At 40.0% G+C, this 18679-nt stretch overlaps 1 protein-coding gene and 1 long non-coding RNA gene across 7 annotated transcripts in view; one reads left to right on the top strand and one right to left on the bottom strand.

Annotated features, from left to right (window-relative positions):
• mib1 (MIB E3 ubiquitin protein ligase 1) overlaps nucleotides 1-18679 on the bottom strand; it is a 79108-nt gene that overhangs the window by 19317 nt on the left and 41112 nt on the right. The window lies entirely within an intron of this gene.
• On the top strand, nucleotides 10837-15699 carry LOC143707105 (uncharacterized). Its single transcript, XR_013193079.1, has 2 exons — nucleotides 10837-11191; nucleotides 11392-15699. It is a non-coding gene; the product is annotated as an uncharacterized LOC143707105 (long non-coding RNA).

Genomic DNA, 18679 nt, shown 5'->3' with positions numbered 1-18679 from the left:
TTTATGCATTGCTCTTAAGGTATCACTGGTGGGATATCATGAGCAGAAATAAATTAAGCTTCTAAAAGAAGAGAGAAGGAAAAAAGGAACTGATGAATGTAATTTCAGAGATGAGGTGGATTTGTGCTGATTTTTGCTGCAGGGTGAATTCTGGTGAACCCAAAGCCGGTATCTAGTTTCTTAGGTAGTGCGGAGAGAAATAAAGAGAGAGAGCATCAGCTCAGTACACATTTGGAGCGCTGTGCAGCAAAGCAGCTGTACTGCAGTGTACACAGCATGCACATACACACATCCCAGAAACATCTTTACACCTGCAATGCTCATGGGGGGTTGAAATCTCAAGACATGCTCCTTAGGTTAGACTGCTGATCATCTGATGAATAAGTTCAAGTAAATTTGATTGTCAACACAGTGAGGAAAGTAAGGAAAACGAAAGTTTTGAGTGCATCAATCTCATTTGAGTGCATCAAGTCGTACAACAATAGATACATCCTGAGGCAAGACAAGAATTGGTGATGGACTCCTACCTTCAGAAAGGTAGTATCCGGTACAGGAAATGGCCTGGCAATGGTGCACTCCTGTGTTGGCAACAATAATAAGGATTGGTGCCAATAAGGTGCTGGCATTGTGAGTGGTGAGCAGATGCGGCATAGATTGACAGGCTGTCTGCCACGGTGGTGGAAATGGGCAGGCATTAATATTAATGCAGCTTGCTGGCACTACTGCATTGCAGTCAACTTTTTTTTGAGGAGGAGTTCAAAGAACACTAAAAATATGCAGTCTATGGCACAAATGTCTTGTAATTCCTTCCTGGAAATGATTTGCTCTACTGTGAGCAAAGGAAAATGGAGATGATGAATGGCTTGTTATTGGTGGCAAACCTTTATAGGGATTTGATATCGACCTGAGGTAGGTAAACAGTTGCCATTTAAGAGGTAAAGAACAAGGCTCAGAGGACACAACGTGGCTGAAGTAGCAGTCTGAACGCTAAAATAAACATGGGGGCAAATGTAAAAGAAAGTGGAAAAAGCAAAGATGAGAATTAAGGTGAAGGAAAAGCACGATGGAACTGGGTCATCATGTGAGATACGAAGATCCCTCAGGAGTACGCCTACGAGGCCTGTTGTCTCTGGTAGTCTCATGGTAATTTGTCATAGACATGGAGCTCACTGTTTACTGTAGTACAGTGATTCTCAACCCTGGTTCTGGTCCCCTACCCCAACTATATGTGGGCCTGGATAAGATGAAGCCGTTAACTTGGGTTACACTGGAATAAGCACCAATTTGTATGATCAAGACCTCAAGACTGTAAAGTTGTGATGGTTTGCTGGCACCATCTCTTGGCAAACACTGTGGGTGAGACACGAAGTTCATACAAATGCGTGAGCTGTGCCATTGGAGTGGTAGCTTTTTTTCTTCATGTTTTCGTAAGCCATGTCAAGCACCAGATCATAAATAACAGCCTAACACCTATACTAATGCCAAAAAAGAAAGAAAGAAAAAGAACCATGGCTGAAATGAGAGTAATTGAAACAATTAAGAATAATCAAGAGGGAAAGTGGATCTGCATCTCAGAATTTCTGCTGAGTGAAGAGGAGGTTGTTATTAAGTGCAACTTTCATAATGCCTTCTTTAAAGTGACTTCCTGCCAACTTGGTCTTTATTGGACATATGGCTGTGCAACTGTAATAAAATCCATTAGCATTAAAAGTGTGGTCAATAACTGAATTTTTACATTGGTTGTTACTGAAGACTGATATAGTAAAACATTTAGTGAAAATGTTTGAAGGTATTGCACAGCATTACAAACCATCATTCACTTACTTTTACAGATATGTCGTTCTCACACAAAGTCAACGAGGGACCCAACGGCACAGTAATATCCATGACCCAATTGTCTAGATACTGTTACTTGAGGCATACTGATTTAAAAAAAAAAAAGTATTTAAAAGTGAAATCTATATTTCACTTACACTATGCATATATGCTTTGCTACACATTAAGTGTCAAGAAATATTCAATTGAAAATACCTCAAATAAGTCCTCCAGTGATCTTAAAAGCATATTAAATACAAATTCATGGAAGCACGATTGATTTAAAGTCTACATACAAGCCCTGTGGTGAAAATCCAGCTTCTAATGTTGTTTATATGTCTATGTGACATTTTTAATATGCTTTAGCACAAACCATTTGCAAATTCTTAAATCAACACCATTGCTGAGCATTTCCTCTTTAAAACTGCAGTGAACCAAAGACAGTCTCAAAAATGCAGTTTGAAATCGCTGGTGTTTCTGACGTCACAAACTATCATGTAACCAATCACGTCAACGTGTGATTATCAACAAGTGGATCTCTGAGCTGGTGTGAGTGAGTGGAGGCGGGGCTAATTTGCATATTGTAGAGTTACATTCAAGTTATTTGAAGGCGTGAGGACTTTTTTCAAGGAAAGAACAATTAAAAATGTAATTTTGGTGATCAAAGATGAGTTACGGCATATAATGATTGTCTAGAGGGGGACTTTTTTGAGATTTGGAAGATTTTATAGATTGGAGGTTTTTATAGATGTATACAATGAGTCAAATGAGAAATTATTAACTGAGAATTATTTTCCTTGTGTAATGATGGAAAATTCCTCGATTGGTGACTGACTCAATTATGGGAGGGGTAGACATCAGTGCTATAAATCTTAAGCTTTAAATCACTCCAACCCTAAACTGTTTACTATAGGTGAGAAAATTGTATCCAACAAAGTAGCTCAGATGGTGTTCAAGTTCTCAGACACAAGCAGCAAAGAAACACTATACTAACAAGCCAGCAGACAGATGTCTAATAAGTTTGTATTAAGGATACAGTTGGGTGTACTTGAAGTCAGATGCCCATTAGCAGCAATATGATGCATTGCTGAAAGGTTGATTTAATGATCCGCATTGGGGTTCTATTTACAGCTTGCTCATGCATTACAGTCAGAAAATGCATTTATAATACATGTTTGGGTCTTGCAAAGGAACGAGTATTAATAGTATAAGCAAGGAGTAGGCAGTATGACCAAAACCTTATATCACAATATGAATGATTTTATATTACCTTTAAACTGTATTTAGCAAAATGGTTATTTTTAATGGAAATGCAACCTCAAATGAATAAAAAAAAAATATATATAAAAAAATACAAATTATACATTTTTGAAGATCAATGAAAAAAATGTTTTATGTACAAGTCAGTCATCTTTAAAGTGGACGCTGGAAAACATGAATAGAAACTATTTATTTTTGGACATATGAAGTGGAGATAATGACTGAATAATGAGGCCATCAATGCTCAACTTCTCCATCATTCTCTTACCTGCAGGTTTGAGTTAAGTAGATACAGTGACCTCCAAGTGACCATATGGGTTTCTATGGCAACCATGTATGAATTATTCAACACTTGAGCATGGGTCAGTTATTAACATGGGTCAGTATGCAAACTGTAAATGTAAATATTACTGATGCAGTTCAGATCACAGTCAAGTTTTTTCAATTTGTGCTTCAATAAATGTTTATTCATTACTGGGAGGAATTTGAAGCAATTGAAGGTGAGCTGAATATCTATTGATGCAATGATTCTTTAATCTACAAAAGGAGCATCGTGAAAAGACAAATCCACTGGGCTATAAGCTACTATTAGAAATACATTTGTTCCTGTTGCAATAGCATGTACAAAGCAAACAAAAACTACATTCATATTTAAATGCTCTAAAATGTCATACTTTTGTATGATAAGCATTACAAAGTCAAATTAATTTAAGTATTACTAATTATTCCAGTGCTTGACTTACTTTCTGTACCCACCTCCCTTCACTGCTACTCATGATATCATCCACAGTCATGTCTCTTAACATTACGACACTTACTACAACAACTATTGGCACAGAATCACAACTTGGCCAACCCACACAACAAGAACAAGCAGTTTGATTGGGCAAAAGGCAGTTTGGCTTGTGTCAGTTTGTCCTTGAATAGTCTGATTTGATTGATTACGGTCCTTTACCCCAGTGGAGCTGGACATATGCATGTGGGCGAAAGGTTGAAATGTGCATTGTCCAAATAGTTTTCCGTTCTTTGGTTGCAATGACACGGGTAGAACATCTTGTAGGTGATTTGTGGAAATGTGAAATATAAGATTTAGAAATTTTGAAACCCACCCGGACATTTTAAGTTATTAATATGGGACAGCTAGCTAGCCACCACTCTTGATTTATTAACATGAAAGAACACAAGTGATGCAGTCATTGTTCCTTGTCTATATGCCACTCCAAGCTTGTGATTGTTCTGGTGTACACAACTAAAAATCGAATCAGTATTCTAAAGTCACAGAACAGCTTGTACAAGCAAACCAACATTTATTCAGACACCTTCAACATTTCTCACATTATCACAGTTTATTCGCTATAGTTTAGAAAATGGTAATGAAATATGACAAGAACTCAAATCAGTGAAATCAGTTGATATTTCACTGGTTTTGTCCATCCTTCTGTTAAGACTGTCAACTGAATTAGGTTGAAGAGTTGTCAGCTGTTAAATTTAAGTACACAAATAGATAATACCAATTTAGGTCAACCAACTACCAAGCAATGCTTCATTAGTTCAGTCTGTGGTGTAAAAAGGTCGAATTAGCAATTAAAGAAAAAAACATGCAAAATTTGTATAAATTTACTGGTAGTCCACTGTATGAAGAATTTTGGGTTTAATATGTCAGTTTACTTTATTTTGCTATCCTCACTTAAATTAACTACAGTAACCTGCACCCACTAGTAAAAAATTAAATAAAAAATGATATCTGGTGTCTGAATAATTTTTGGTTTGAATGTAGGTAGTTGCTGCTGTTTTCCGCTATAATAGCCGGACTTTCTCTTTGTTTGCGTATGTGACGTAACCACGCAAAAAAAACGAATGATGAGAAACTGACATTTCCTGCAAAATCAAAATTATGAATCTGTATTATAAGCTTTCCGCCGTCTGGCTTTTTTACCTTTATTGGATAGGACCAAGCAAAGTGTGAGAGAAAGAGGGGGAAAGAAGCAGGATTCGAACTCTGTTCCCCCTAAGCAGTGCTAATGAGGCTATTAGCTCCAATAAATAGATTTTCTTTTGTACTTGCTCAATTGATTAACCTAAAACAAATGCACATTTAAGGTATTAAAAAAGGTATCGGAGTCATCGGACTGTTAACTGTTTGCAATATTCTCAGATCCATTGTTGCTCATACTGTGCTTTTTCTCTACTGTTGGGTCTTACAGTAAATGCGTAGGGGGGTTTGGAGCTGAGGTGAGAGATCAGTGGTATAGCCGCAGTGGGGCTGAGTGGAACAATGGTGAGGAGCTGAGAGACCGGCTGCCACAGGCTTCCCCCCCGACAGCACTCAGGTCGGCCCTCCATTAATCACTTTTATGCCGTCTGCCGCTCAGCAGCTTTACCCACTCCATGATGGAATGCTTAAAGGACTGAGGAACGAGGGAGAGAGAAAAAAAAAAGGGTGGAGTATAGTGTTTTAAGTACACTGAATTTAGAAGGCGTGTTTAGGCAGAAGCACAAGATACAGCAAAGTGAAGATGTCTTTGATCCTGAACAAATAAAAGCAAATGTTTTGACTCATCCGCCTACCTTTTAGTTGCTGTACAATGCCAAATAAGAAATCAAACAGGTCAGTTGTTTGTATTCAGTCGCATCTAGACTTAAAAGCTGTGCCAAAATTAATCCGCCAAATAACATTAGAAAAGTAATTTGTCTTTTTGTGCCTACACCAAGGCCCATAGTAATTAAAAGCCCTGCGTAACTCAATACTTATCACCATTCAGCCTGTCAGGTACTAGTGTGATTGATGAGATCTCTTGTTACAGAGGTACCTGATCTCAGCACTTCCGGGACAGCTTTCAAAACTACAGAGAATTACCCATGGGTGGTGCATCCGGTCAAAGCACTGACTGTCAGAGTGAAGCCGAGTTAAAGTTCTCAGATCGTGGCTGCAAATCTTAGCTATGCAGCATTTGCAGTGAACTATAGCAAATGTAAGCACACATCAAAAATCCCAGTATGGCTCTATACATTCGATTTTAATGGGTTTAACAAAAAAGGTTCTCATTTCTCAATGTTCTAAATTATAAATGTATTCAAAATGAAAATACTTTTTTTTATACTGTACCTTATAGTGTTGTGAACTCTAATTTCACCTCTAGCATTTAAAATGACTGACTTTAGTTCAGCAACTTATTTAGGCCACCTTTCCTAAATAAATAGGCTTAACTAGTTGAAAATATGAGGAAGAAATTGTATGAGATGCACTCAATTAATTAATCTACATTTTCACAAACACTTGAACTGTAATCCAGACAGTTGAACCAGGATCTCTACATTGGACACAGGCACAGTAGTATTTCCACCACTGCTCAATGTAGAACAATTTGTCTTAAACTGCAGATGAGAGGTAGAATACACGAAATCATCAATTAGTGGCCCTGTTTTCTCTGATCGATAACCTATTCAACTAAATTTTCACAATTTATGACTGAAAGGAGGAAACTAGATGGGACATATTTATACAGTAAATGCATAGTATGCTTCCTCTATCCAAGAGTGAGTGGAATTTAACTTAAGAGACTATTGACTTGAAAAAGGGCTGACTAGACCAATAGATCACCTCACTGATGGAGGCATTAGGCCTAGGGTACTATTCATCCTTATGTTTGTCACTGCAAAGCTTGTCAACCTCTCACTATTGAAACTTGGGGTACGTTTACACGACAACGATATGCTTAAAATTGAAAAGTTTTTCCTTTGAGTTTTCCGCGTACAGGCGACACCATTGTCAAAACGATCCCCATTCACACGGATCCGTGAAAACGACTAAAAAAAACGCTGTATTCTGCCTCCTGCAGCTCGCCAAGCTTTAGTTTGTGGCTCGCATTGCAGTAAATAATACGGTGATATGATCATGCAGTCAATACAGATATTTCATAAAAACATTAAAACCAAGTAGGGCTATAACTAGGGCTGTCAGTTAAACGCGTTATTAACGGCGTTAACGCAAAACCATTTTAACGCGATTAATTTTTTTATCGCGAGATTAACGGTCTTTTTGGTCTAGCAAACTTTGTAGTTTTTTTTCACATGCTTTTGCAACAGGACGCGGCATGCGCGGCGCTGCGCTATGAAACCCATTCATTTCAAGGGCTTGCACCGTGCGAGGACGTTTTGTTGCTTCGTCGACCAAAGCGCAAGTGGATCTAGCTAGACCGGAAACAAAACAACAGGCACGCGCACGCACACACACTTGTTTGGGCTTGCGAGCCGGCCAAATAGGTTAAAGTTACGTTTTGAGTGGATGACGAGCGCGAGACGCCGAAATGGATGCCAATAAGATTCTGAATGGAAAGTTTACTTTTAAAAAGTTGCCAAATGGTTCCATTGACTAGACCAAAGTGACATGTGTGTTTTGTCGTTATGAACTGAGCTATCATCATCGCAGCACGTCCAGTATGAAATACCACTTGATGATGGCCAAGCACACACACACACACACCTAATGCGAATTCTCCGCCCCCTCGTCAATATCAGTACCTCGTCAGTATTTCTTTCACCCTTTTATTGATGGACAGTGTTACATTGTGTTACAAAGAAATTATTTGCTCCAAGTGAGAATGTTAGTGTGAAATTGAACACAGTATTGCCTATGTTGTTTTCAATAAAAAAAATGTGCACAAAGAAAGCAATCCACTTTTTTCATGTTGATAAGAGCATTAAAATTAGAAAAAATAATGAACAAAGAGAAATCAAGAGAAATTTAGAATAGATAAAAATGTGCGATTAATCGCGAGTTAACTATGACATTAATGCGATTAATCGCGATTAAATATTTTAATCGTTTGACAGCACTAGCTATAACATAACCCATTAAAAAACTCAAAGCGTCTGCTCTATTAAAAAATATTTTCGATCGGATTGAAAGGGGTGGTTTATTCGTTTTCTAATTCCATCGAGAGAACATGTAAACTCTTGCTCGGATAGAAAACTGAAATTGCAAGGACGATGTATGACGCGCGGAACGAGTTATTCTTCCTGTTGATTAAAGTGTCCCGTCATCCTAAAATTCTCCTTTCACTCATCATCTGTGAAGTGGAGCAGGACAACGTCTTTGTGGATGAGAATCCGAAACAGAGTGGTTTTGGGCGCAGGGAGGGCCATTTTTACTGTGTGATAAATATAAGCAGCACTTCACAACGGTTCATATGCTCAATGTCTCTAAATTAAAAAACAAATAAAGAACCAATGTAGGAGAATGGTTATAAGCGTAAACAGCGGGAAACTTTGTATATTTGTGCAGTGTGTGCATGTCAAAAAATTTATTCTGATTTGAAGCTTGTGACATATAAACACGCACATAAACACGATCACTTGTTTAGCGTTAATCTAAACACTACATTCAGATTTATCAAACGGAATGAATTCAGTCCGATTGAAATAAAAGTTGTGCATGCCAGTGACTCACTGCAGAGCTGCCAGTTTTGTCCGTCTTTCCAGCTCTTAACGCCAAAATTGCTCTTTAATGGTTATACTTATACACGATGGGCTAATGTAGAAAAGAAAGAACTTAAGGTCATTAAAAAGCCTTTATTCTGGGATGAATATATTCTGGAAATCCTCCTTTTTTGTCATTAAGGGAAATCATCTTGTCTCAGTTACAAATTTGACTGGGAAGTCATAAAGAATGATTTTCCCCCAACTTTTGTATCTATTGCATTACATATTGCATGTTCAGGGATGACAGATTGATAAACAGACATGGTATTCATGACTGGATGTAACTTTTGATACTTTCCGGTAAAAGTGGCTCTCCAATTGACTTTGTCCTATCAGTGTGGCTCTTATGGTAAAAATAGTGAAGACCACTGGCTTACACGGAAACCGTTTTCAAAAACTTGCACTTTGAAAAACGTTTTTAAAAGTTTGTGATTTCATACACCCAAAAACTTTTTTAGTTGAAAACGGTGTCGTGTAAACAGCCCCTTAAGCTAAAACTCCCATGTTTTATTTTGACATTTAAATGAGGGGTGGCTTTCTTTGAAGATTAATTTTTTTGAGTTCCCAGATTGTAGGTGATGTTTTTAAATATTCTAGAATTTGTGGTTCCCTGGCTGCAAGCAGTCCCATGAACTATAAATTTTGTCTTTTTCAATTGTACTGTTTGGCTGAGGGTTCGGGCTTCAAGCTGATGCATTACTCAGAGTGCATTACACCTGGCAAATAGTCAATTTCCATAACACCCATAAATACAAACAGCATTTGAATGCCAATACGTCAGACTGTGAATTAATTGAATAGTAATAATAATTAAAAAAAGACTTGATTAAGAAAATGTTCTCCAAGAATTATACAATCTTGAGGATTGATGATTTTAAGAAGATAAGTTTTTAGTGATTTACTGAATGTTAAAAACTCCCATCCTCAAAGACTTAACACTGCTGTAAGCTATGGAAGGTGGGAGAGGAGAAGCCTCAGGACAATTTACAACTAAATATTTAAATTATTTACCAGAGACATCACACTAAATAATGGGAAATCCTGGCATGTCCCAGAACCAAGATAAATCATATGCTCAATACAGATTCGACAGCAGCAGATAAGCTAATGTACTTTGAAATGCTGTAACAGGTTTAATCCAAATTACACTCTAGTACTCTATAGACTTTTCATAAACGTAACGTATCTTATCTCACTCCGAACTGCGTATGTTACTAAGTATAGTGTCGAGGAGAGGCGAGATCTACCATATGCAGCATGTTCCGGCACTATTTAAAAGAGAACAGAGTACGAAGTGTTTAGATGGAGAGAGTAAGGGGTGGAGAGGCTGGGTGTTAGAAAAGCAGGGGAGGGGAAAGGAGTGAGGGAAACATAAGTGGAACCATGAGAGACCACTTTATTTGGTGCTACTAAAAATAACACCGCAAATAGCAGGCCAGCAAAGCTCTGCTGTGCTAACGCAGGCTAGCTACTTGCCTTGCTGAATGCACAATCGATAGGTGGAACGCTGGACGGGATACTTCCCAGAGCTTGTAGGGGGACAGCTGCCTCGCTGCGAGGAGGGGGGGGGGGGGGGGTATATTTTTTGCACTGGCTGACTAAATATGGTCACAGGGAGATGAACAAGATACTAAAGAGGAGCTGGTTTTCAAACACTTCCCAGGGTAAAAAGTGCTAATGATTTTGATCTTCAAGGTGCAACAGCTGGCTCCTTTTGTGGCTAGTGGCTTCATTCACCTTCAAGAACATCATGGAGGGTTTCTGAAAGCAACAATCACCTCTAGTCACCTTAGATAAGGTTTACTAAGAAAAGGGTAAAAATGGTTTAGAATAAAAAAAAGGTATCTGCCATATTCAGACAGGCAACAATCTGCATTAGAAAAGCTACTTTTCCACTTAATAAATCTGCTTATGAAATGAAAAAAAAAAGAATTATAGAAGGCAGTGGCAACTGCCTTTCCAAAATGTAGAGACGAAATAAACTAGCCAAAACACTAAAGCGCTAGAGAGCGCCAGCAGTCATGCACATCTTCACAGAATTCACTGAGAAGGCACATGCTAGAGATGGGAGGGAGGAGGGGGTGAAAGTGCTGCAGTTTTTTTTTCTGTCCGTTTTTAGAGCAGCAACGACAGCTCCTAGTGTCAGCATGATGTCTATCCCTGCCTAAATGTAAGCCGTGAGTATGCTTTCTTCACCCGGCTCCACCCCTCCCGCTTTACCACTCTTGTTTCTTCTCCACAACACACGTTCAGTACCCCCCCTCTCCCCAACCCCCTGTCAGAGAAGCTGAATCAGCGAGTCAGGCATGCGATGGCTGCAGCAGCTGGAGAACTCCGGAGGTCATTATGGCTCTTCACACACAGAAGAGAAGAAAGAGGGAGGAGCAGAGAGCAGAGGAAACTGAGCTGACAGGTAATATATGCTCCATGTGCCTTCCTCCCTCCGGACGGGAGTTCACCCCCCATGCCGGCTGGTCCGCACTGGCGTCTCTGCTTTTCCTTCTCCGTTTCGGATGCACTGGGGGTTACGCTCGTGGCCGGTCAGCCGTGGCCAGTGAGAGGGAGTGGAATTTACAGCTCTGCAGCAGCAAGAGGAAAAACTACTTCTCTGGGAACACCACACATAGCAGGAAACGTAAGTGCTACCCCCCACCTTCACAAGCAAAACGGCAGGGATGTGTGAAACAGCCCAACAGACAGGTGTAGGTGGAACGGGGGGAAAGTTGCTGTCCTTTGCATGGATTTGCTTGCTTGCTCGCTAGAATACTGTCACTTGCTCACTCGTTTGCTCTTGTGCCCTATACCTCACTCTCTCCGTGTCTCTTGCATTTCTAGTGCTGGTCAGGCTGCTGCAGCAAAGCACTCTCTGGTTCATTACCTCCTCGTGGCAGCAGCACAGAAGACATCGAAAAGACGGACTCAGTAACTGAAACTCACTGCTCGTGAAACATGCAGCATTTATCTTGGATCTTTTCACTCCGAGGCACTTTCGTATGGAATACGACTGTCGGGATGGTTACACAATACGCCAACACTCATTTTTCAGCTGGTCAGCTCAAATTACTGGAACCATGTTTGGTGATTCAAGACTTCTGTAACTACAAGGGGACAGGTGTACGCCGGCCATGAAGGGACACTGGTGTCACGGTGAGACGCGAGTTTCAGGCCAATTGGGGGGTGCATCAGATTGATGAAAAAACAGATGTGCTGGCATATTAATTCTCTGGGGAGGGCTGCTGATATGTGTGTCAGTGAGTGAACCCACAACACCAAGGGTAGTAACCCAATTTCTCTCTGCATGCTTTCCAATCATTAGGCAGGGGCAGGGCTTTAGTGCTGCAGTGCCATCTCCCCCTCTCAACACACTCATCCCTAAATCTTTACTAACACTGTGGCGCCACAAGAGTCCAGCCATACCTCACCATCATATCTAACCCCGTCAAGCACCAAACTCACCCAGGATTTCCAGCCCTGCTCAGAATAGCCCGTCTAAGTGTTCTGTTATATTTCCACCCATGCGCCTCTCCTTTTGGCCTGGTATTGGATAGGCTCCTGAGAGGAGGGGGATGAGACAGGGCGGTGTTGACTTGTGGAATGTGTGGAGCTGGAGCAAAGATTCATTAGAGAGCTACTGAACATTTCATGCTGCCATGCAAACAGTAATTGATCTCTAGCACATACCATTAGAGCTCTAGAGAAGCTTCTAGAACAAACAGACCTAGGTCAACTTAGGGGAAAAAAGGTATGGAGGGTGGTGGTGGTGGTGGGGGGGGGGGGGGGGGGGGGGGGGTTGCAGGAAAGAAAAGAAGAGGTTAAAAAGAGAAGAAAAAGGAAAAAGGAAAGAAGAATCAGCACACTAGTTCCACATCACTATTGCTGAGTGGGCATTAGCTCTTGCATGTGACCTCTGGCCTGGTCTGTGTGGCTAAAGCCCAAATCCTGCTCACAATAGCTTCCTGTTCCACTTGGATCAAGCTCATTTTTGGACCTCGACAACCAGTCTGACATTCAACTGAGAATGTGGTTAAAGAACGGACAACCAGACGGAAACAGGCAGAAAGGAGATACATACTGTGTTGAGGACAGTGTTACATTAGAAATGCAACTTTTAAAAAATGTCCTTTGAACTTTCATGGACAACAAAAACAATCCAGGCTACAAGGATGGAAGAGGACACGTTACCTTATTTTTCAACAACACCTTTTTACCAATTACCGAAAAAGACTCAACTTTTTTTCCCCAAAAGAAACCTATGGCAATGTTCTTTTCCAACCTCCCTACGGATACCCCACACTCTCAGAGGACAGCCAAGGTCAACAGAAGACACAATACTGTATGAACCCCAATATGTGTAATGCATACTGGTAACACAGTGTTGGGATGGGGCAAAAGAAAGCATGACCTAAAGAAACTGTGAAAGTGACGTTATGTATGATGCTAATCCACTGCATTCTGCAGAATGGTTAAAGAATGGTTCATTCATGCCACTGATCTACCGAAGGTGATTAAATATGCTTTTGGTTTATATAAGGGCTGCACTAACCAAACATCAAATCAGAAAAGGTAAGGAAACTCAGCTGTGTCGGGGGCTGCCTACTTGGTGTACATACTTCTTTATGTGCCCATATGAACATATAACAGCTATGGAATGTAAAGAAGTATGTATTCTTGGTCAGGCACTGATCCTCAGTTTGAAAACTTTGCCATGATTCTCTGCATCACTGAATTTTGGTACAAGGAGAAAGTGTGATGAATTTAGTAACTGGGGTGCAGAAACCTATTACAGCAGTGGATTCTGAGAGAAGTCGCTGCTCTTTTAGTGACTTCACCAGCAATCCACACCAACCACTCCCTAATTCAGCAATTTAAATGCTAGATAGTTCATTCTGGCATGCTGCAGGTAGACAAACATTAAAATAATGGTTTGCAGGGCCCACTTTCTTGGTGACGGAATAAGTTTAATCACTGCAACCTTAAAGATCCAATGACGGCATCGCCATAGGAACAGGAGCTCCTTTCATTATTGGAGTTTGCGGCATTTTAAGCTTTGAATTGTGGCCAGCTGCAACCAAGATCCTGTACTGCAAGAGCGGCATACGCCAGAACCATTAATGCCAAAATAGTTCCAAATTTGTCTAGAGACACAGTTCCATAAAGGTGAGCAGCGCTTGGCTATTAAAAGGAAGCTTCTCTCACATTGCGGGATAGTACGCTGGTCTGTTTCACCCTGCCACCCGTTCCTGCCCCTATTGTTCATGTTTGCTAGGCTTGCCAAATGCTTTGCTGGACCACAGAGTAGTCAGATTAGAGCATGGAAAAGTGACAATGCAGGATCAGAGGGGGTCTGCCTGTCAGCTGATTCCAATTGTCCTTTACAAAATGTAGACAGAAGAGGACATCCAAGCATGTTCTCTTTCATTTTTTGGTCTTTTGATGTGCAGCAGGTTACAATAGCAATCATTGTGAACAGTAGAATGAATGTCAGAGTAGAACAAATGCCTTACACAATGCTGAACTTTAAAGCTGATGAACAGGTGATGAAAATAGTTGTGTGAGGGGATAAGGTAATCAAGGACAGTTGTACTTAAGGGTTTGAATGCTTCAAACCTTCTCCAAGCATTTGGCAGTGCACCAGGTCATCTATCTGTTGAGGTCATATTTGATTCGTGGTGATGACTAAGGTCAGAGTGCACCTGCAATTTATTATCCGATAAACGCTTCCGTTTTAAACCTCCCACTCATTCACGTTACAGGCCAGGAAAAATTTTAGTTGATGCATTGTGTGCAAAGATACAGTAAGGCCTTTTGGTCATGACTGGAGCCTGGGAGAGCTTGTGGCCCATTTTTCTGAATGTCAGACACTCCTGTCTGTCCTCTGTAGGCCTGTGCTCTTTCCATTTTTGTGCACCGCTTGCTGTATGGTTCGCTCCTGTCAGTCGTATGGCTGTGTTCCCTCTTTCTCGCCCTCAACCCCAGCCTGAGTGACACCCACAGCAGATGCTGACATCAAATGTTCAGCTGCTATCCCTGGCTTTTGCCCTCTTATGGCCAGTGTATTTAGGGGCCGAACTTTGTCCAGAATGCCGCAAGCAAGTGTCTGTGTAATGCAGGGAGGGGGATCTGTGGAGTAAATAGCACTTTACTGACCCCGGTTTAATGAGCGCCATATTGAGCAGCGATGACCCCTTGCTTACACTCTCAGATGGCCACCTGCTAAGGAGCTAAAGGCTTTTTGGCCACCTCAAAGCTGACGGGCCGTCAACTGTGTGTTATAAAACAACGCTTTGGCTTGAGCTCACTGTGCGTCACCGAATTGTCTGGTGGAGTTGCTTCTGCCTCGGATTGTGACTGACATGTGGTACAAATATCTGTGTTAGTCATTTCAGCATTACCACACGAGCAGTCTCAGAGGCGCTCCCACCAGACTCCTTTATTGAATTAAGTAGGTAAATTAGCCCAGCAATGTAGCCGAGTGTGACTGAATCTTTTCAAATTTTAGAAAGTGACAACTACAAAAAGCAGCACATGTTGGCTTCTTGATCGCCCAAGCGACACTCTGCCCTCGGTAGGATTAATCCATCAGCAGCTGTTATTGCTACAAGACTTGTGGACACTCGATTTGAGTGCACCATGATGGATTATTATCTTTTTCACTGAGCACATTTCTCTCTCTTTTTTTAATAACGAGAAAGAAAACCTCTAGAGTGCAGTGAAATGTTTTATTGGATAAGTATAGAGAAACAATCGGAAATGAGCCCATGCGACACTGCTTGTCATGTTTCACAAAGTTGAACTGCTTAAGGTTATAAAACAGGGTCACATAAGCTGATTCTTATCAGTCTAACCAGCTTATTATTAACAGCAAACCACAATGCTTTGCTAAAGCTGGTAAAATGGAACCAAATCACCTCTTCAATGGATTTGGTCCCCTTCAACCAGCTGTAGCTATGCTTTGATGACAACATGAATTTAATTTCTATCCTGCCTTTTTTGCTTCCGCAGGAAACCGAGATGACATAATTCAGTGAAAAAGTTTCTTTTAATAAACGTTAATACAATGTTTTTTGACTGCCTTTTCTACAAGCTGAACATTTCTTTCGATATTTTCTTTTCTAAGAAATAAAATTTTACAAGCATTGGTTTTACAAGTTTGTGTTTTTAAAGAGTGGGTTAAAAAGTGAATGCGTCAGTCACCATTATAGAGCAGGCAAAGACAAGACATGAAAAGAAGGTACTGTGACGCAATGGGGGAGTAAAGTTGGGCTAAGCAGAGGACTGACATCCACATAAGAAAAGAAAGTCAAGGGAGTGGGGAGGAGAGCAGTTGCAGCACATGCTCACTGCGACACATGCGGGAACGGTCGCCTGAGAGCTTCTCGGTAACCCTTCTCTGCCTGCAGACGGGAGTGGGGATGAAAACCAGATAATTCTAAGTGTGGGGGGTTGTACACACAAATCACACACAGAGAGAGTCCACCAATTATGGCACCCTGGCACACTGACGCAGCGCAGGCATGCGGTGTGAACCTCCCTGTCCTCTGCATCAGAGCAGCATCCTTCCCTCAGTCACATGGATGGCAACGCTGCATCATAATTTCACCCATAATTACGCTGATCTGCCACCATGTCATGCTGATCCTGCTCTGCACCTCCATCCATAATATACAGGAGTGGTTAAGAGATAAAACATTTTTTTTTCAACATCAATATTTTAGGTTCATATCTATATTTAATGATGTATGTTTGAAATGATGTAACTGGTCACTATTTTCAAAATCACCTTTTATTCTTATATTAATCCTAAATCCTGAGTGAGACCAATTAAATGAGCTCATAAAAGGGTAAATAAAAAAAATAATTAAAAAAAATAAGTGGGCACAATAAAGAAAAGGTGAATTCAATCTTCTTTCTTTTAAATCTAGTTAAAAACTAAATGTCAAGTTCAAGTTGGTTTCCCGTTTTTAAAAACGATTCTACCATTTTCAATAAAAGTTAAATTTAAAGACGCTAAAAATGTGGTGTAACTAAAAACATTTTTAAAAATGTTTTTAGATAGATTTTTCAAAAAGTATATGAATGATTAAATCTATAAATGAGTCGCACTAGGGGTAGGCAATATGACCAAAATCTTATATCATAATAGGAGTCATTTAAAAAAAATAATACTAGCCAAAAAAAAAAAAACTCTCAAGCTTACAGAAGACAAGTAAACAGTGATAAAGAAAAAGCTAAGAAAACAAACTACAATAGTCAAGTCACACTTATTTATAGAGCGCTTTTTACAATACAGATTGTTTCATAGCAGCTTTACAGAGAAAACAGGAAAATAATGCAAAAAAAAGTTTGTTTCCAGAAGAAAATAGCGTCACAGTCCAGCTTAAATAAGTTCAGGGATGTTTCATTTTTGCTGTAAAAAGTTATTAATTTACTTAATTTATATATATATAGCCGCTTTGGTGTAAACCGTGATGTCATCGTCCAGCTCAGTTCAGTTCTTATATAATAGTGTCAATGAAGGCAGATCAATATTATTGTTGAATATTAAATCAAATGATCAATTTAATGTTCCAAACTAAGCAAGCCAAAAGCCAATGGCAACAAAGGTGAATAAAACAAAGACACAAATGAAATTGACCTACTTGAAAACTTCAAGCACTAGAAATACTGCATAAAATGTATAACCCATATGTATAAAAAACAATGTAAAGACTTTACAGTTTCAATTAAATATATATGTATTCTCATTAAAGTGATTCCGTCAAGAGCAGTGAGAGATTTTCTCTCTTTTTATGTTGTTTGATTAGCATTGATAAATGAAAGCAGGTAAATTTGGATACTGTCACTTTAAGACCGACTGCACAGAGTAAGTACTCATGCATTTACGTTCACTTAAGACATAAATTACTCTTTTTGCTTGCAAATACATGAAACATAGGTACGTGTATTTAACCATCCAAGCCCAATTAGGTGGCAAAATCACTCTGTTCAGTTCTCGCGTCCTCTATGAGCAGTGGTTTCATGTCGCGCGACTCTCAGAGAGTGCTGAGAAACAGTCTCTCAGAAAGCGTGCATATACTGAAATGAGTTCTCTTTCGCAGCTAATCGAGCGTCAACGGTTTAAAATCACCTGTTTTTAATCCGCAATGCTTAAAAACACATGCAAACAATAAGCTTCCGTGACCACGCAAGCACAGTAAAGTCACATGAGCATAACGCGATAGAGACGATAGTCTAAAATTTCTAGCGGTTGTTGTAAACTTTTTCTTTGTAGAAAAGTTAGAAGCTCAGACCAGGAGACGGAGGAAGTTTTCCAAGCAGAAGTTCTTTTATTGCTTGTCGTTGCTGCAGTCATTCCAACATCGTCTGACTTCTTGAGTCAAACATTGTAATATATATACATTATAAGAGGGAGGGATTACATTGTGATGGTGGAAACTCGTATACAAGTTTAGGAACCTGTATTAAAAGTAGGGCTGGGCGATATATCGATATAAAAAAATATATATCGATATATTTTTAAATGTGATATGGAATTAGACCATATCGCATATATCGATATAGTTCAAATTTGCGCTATGATCCTTGCTCCAAGCAAGCTGCTGACTGCTTTTGTAGAAATATATAGTATATTGTGCATTCTATCAGTAGCAGTTCTGGCGCCTCCGTCTCAACAGCATTAGTGTAAAACGCGACAAATACTCACATCAAATATTAACACAGAGGAACAGGGACACATCAGCTCAGTGAGTTCACAAAAGTTCATTATTTGCATTTGCTTTAAAGCCTTGCCGGTTTAACATGTCATTCACTGCTGATGCGCTGTTCTAACATGCGCTTTACTGAGCGCGAACACCCACATGCACCCGCACATGCACTAAAAGCCTGTCTAACAAACAGCACCTGGTTACTGGACTAAGTTATCTTTCGAGTCTTATTTTGCTAATACTCTCAAAAACACACAAGTTTACATAAGGAAAGTTGGTTATGTCTAAACTGAAAGCAAAAACCAGAAGAAATCTGCTTGCCAAATGCGTGTATAGACGCGTCGCGTACAGGTCTTAAAGAGACAGTAGCCCTAGTAGTAAACATGCAGCTGCTTGTCCTTAAAGGTATAGTTCGCCCA

This window comes from Siphateles boraxobius, unplaced genomic scaffold (assembly GCF_051911475.1).
Source record: "Siphateles boraxobius isolate OS27281-9 unplaced genomic scaffold, OSU_SipBor_1 1, whole genome shotgun sequence".
Lineage (NCBI taxonomy): Eukaryota > Metazoa > Chordata > Actinopteri > Cypriniformes > Leuciscidae > Siphateles > Siphateles boraxobius.
The sequence above is the reverse complement of the archived record's forward strand: the minus strand, read 5'-3'. Positions and strand labels throughout refer to the sequence as shown.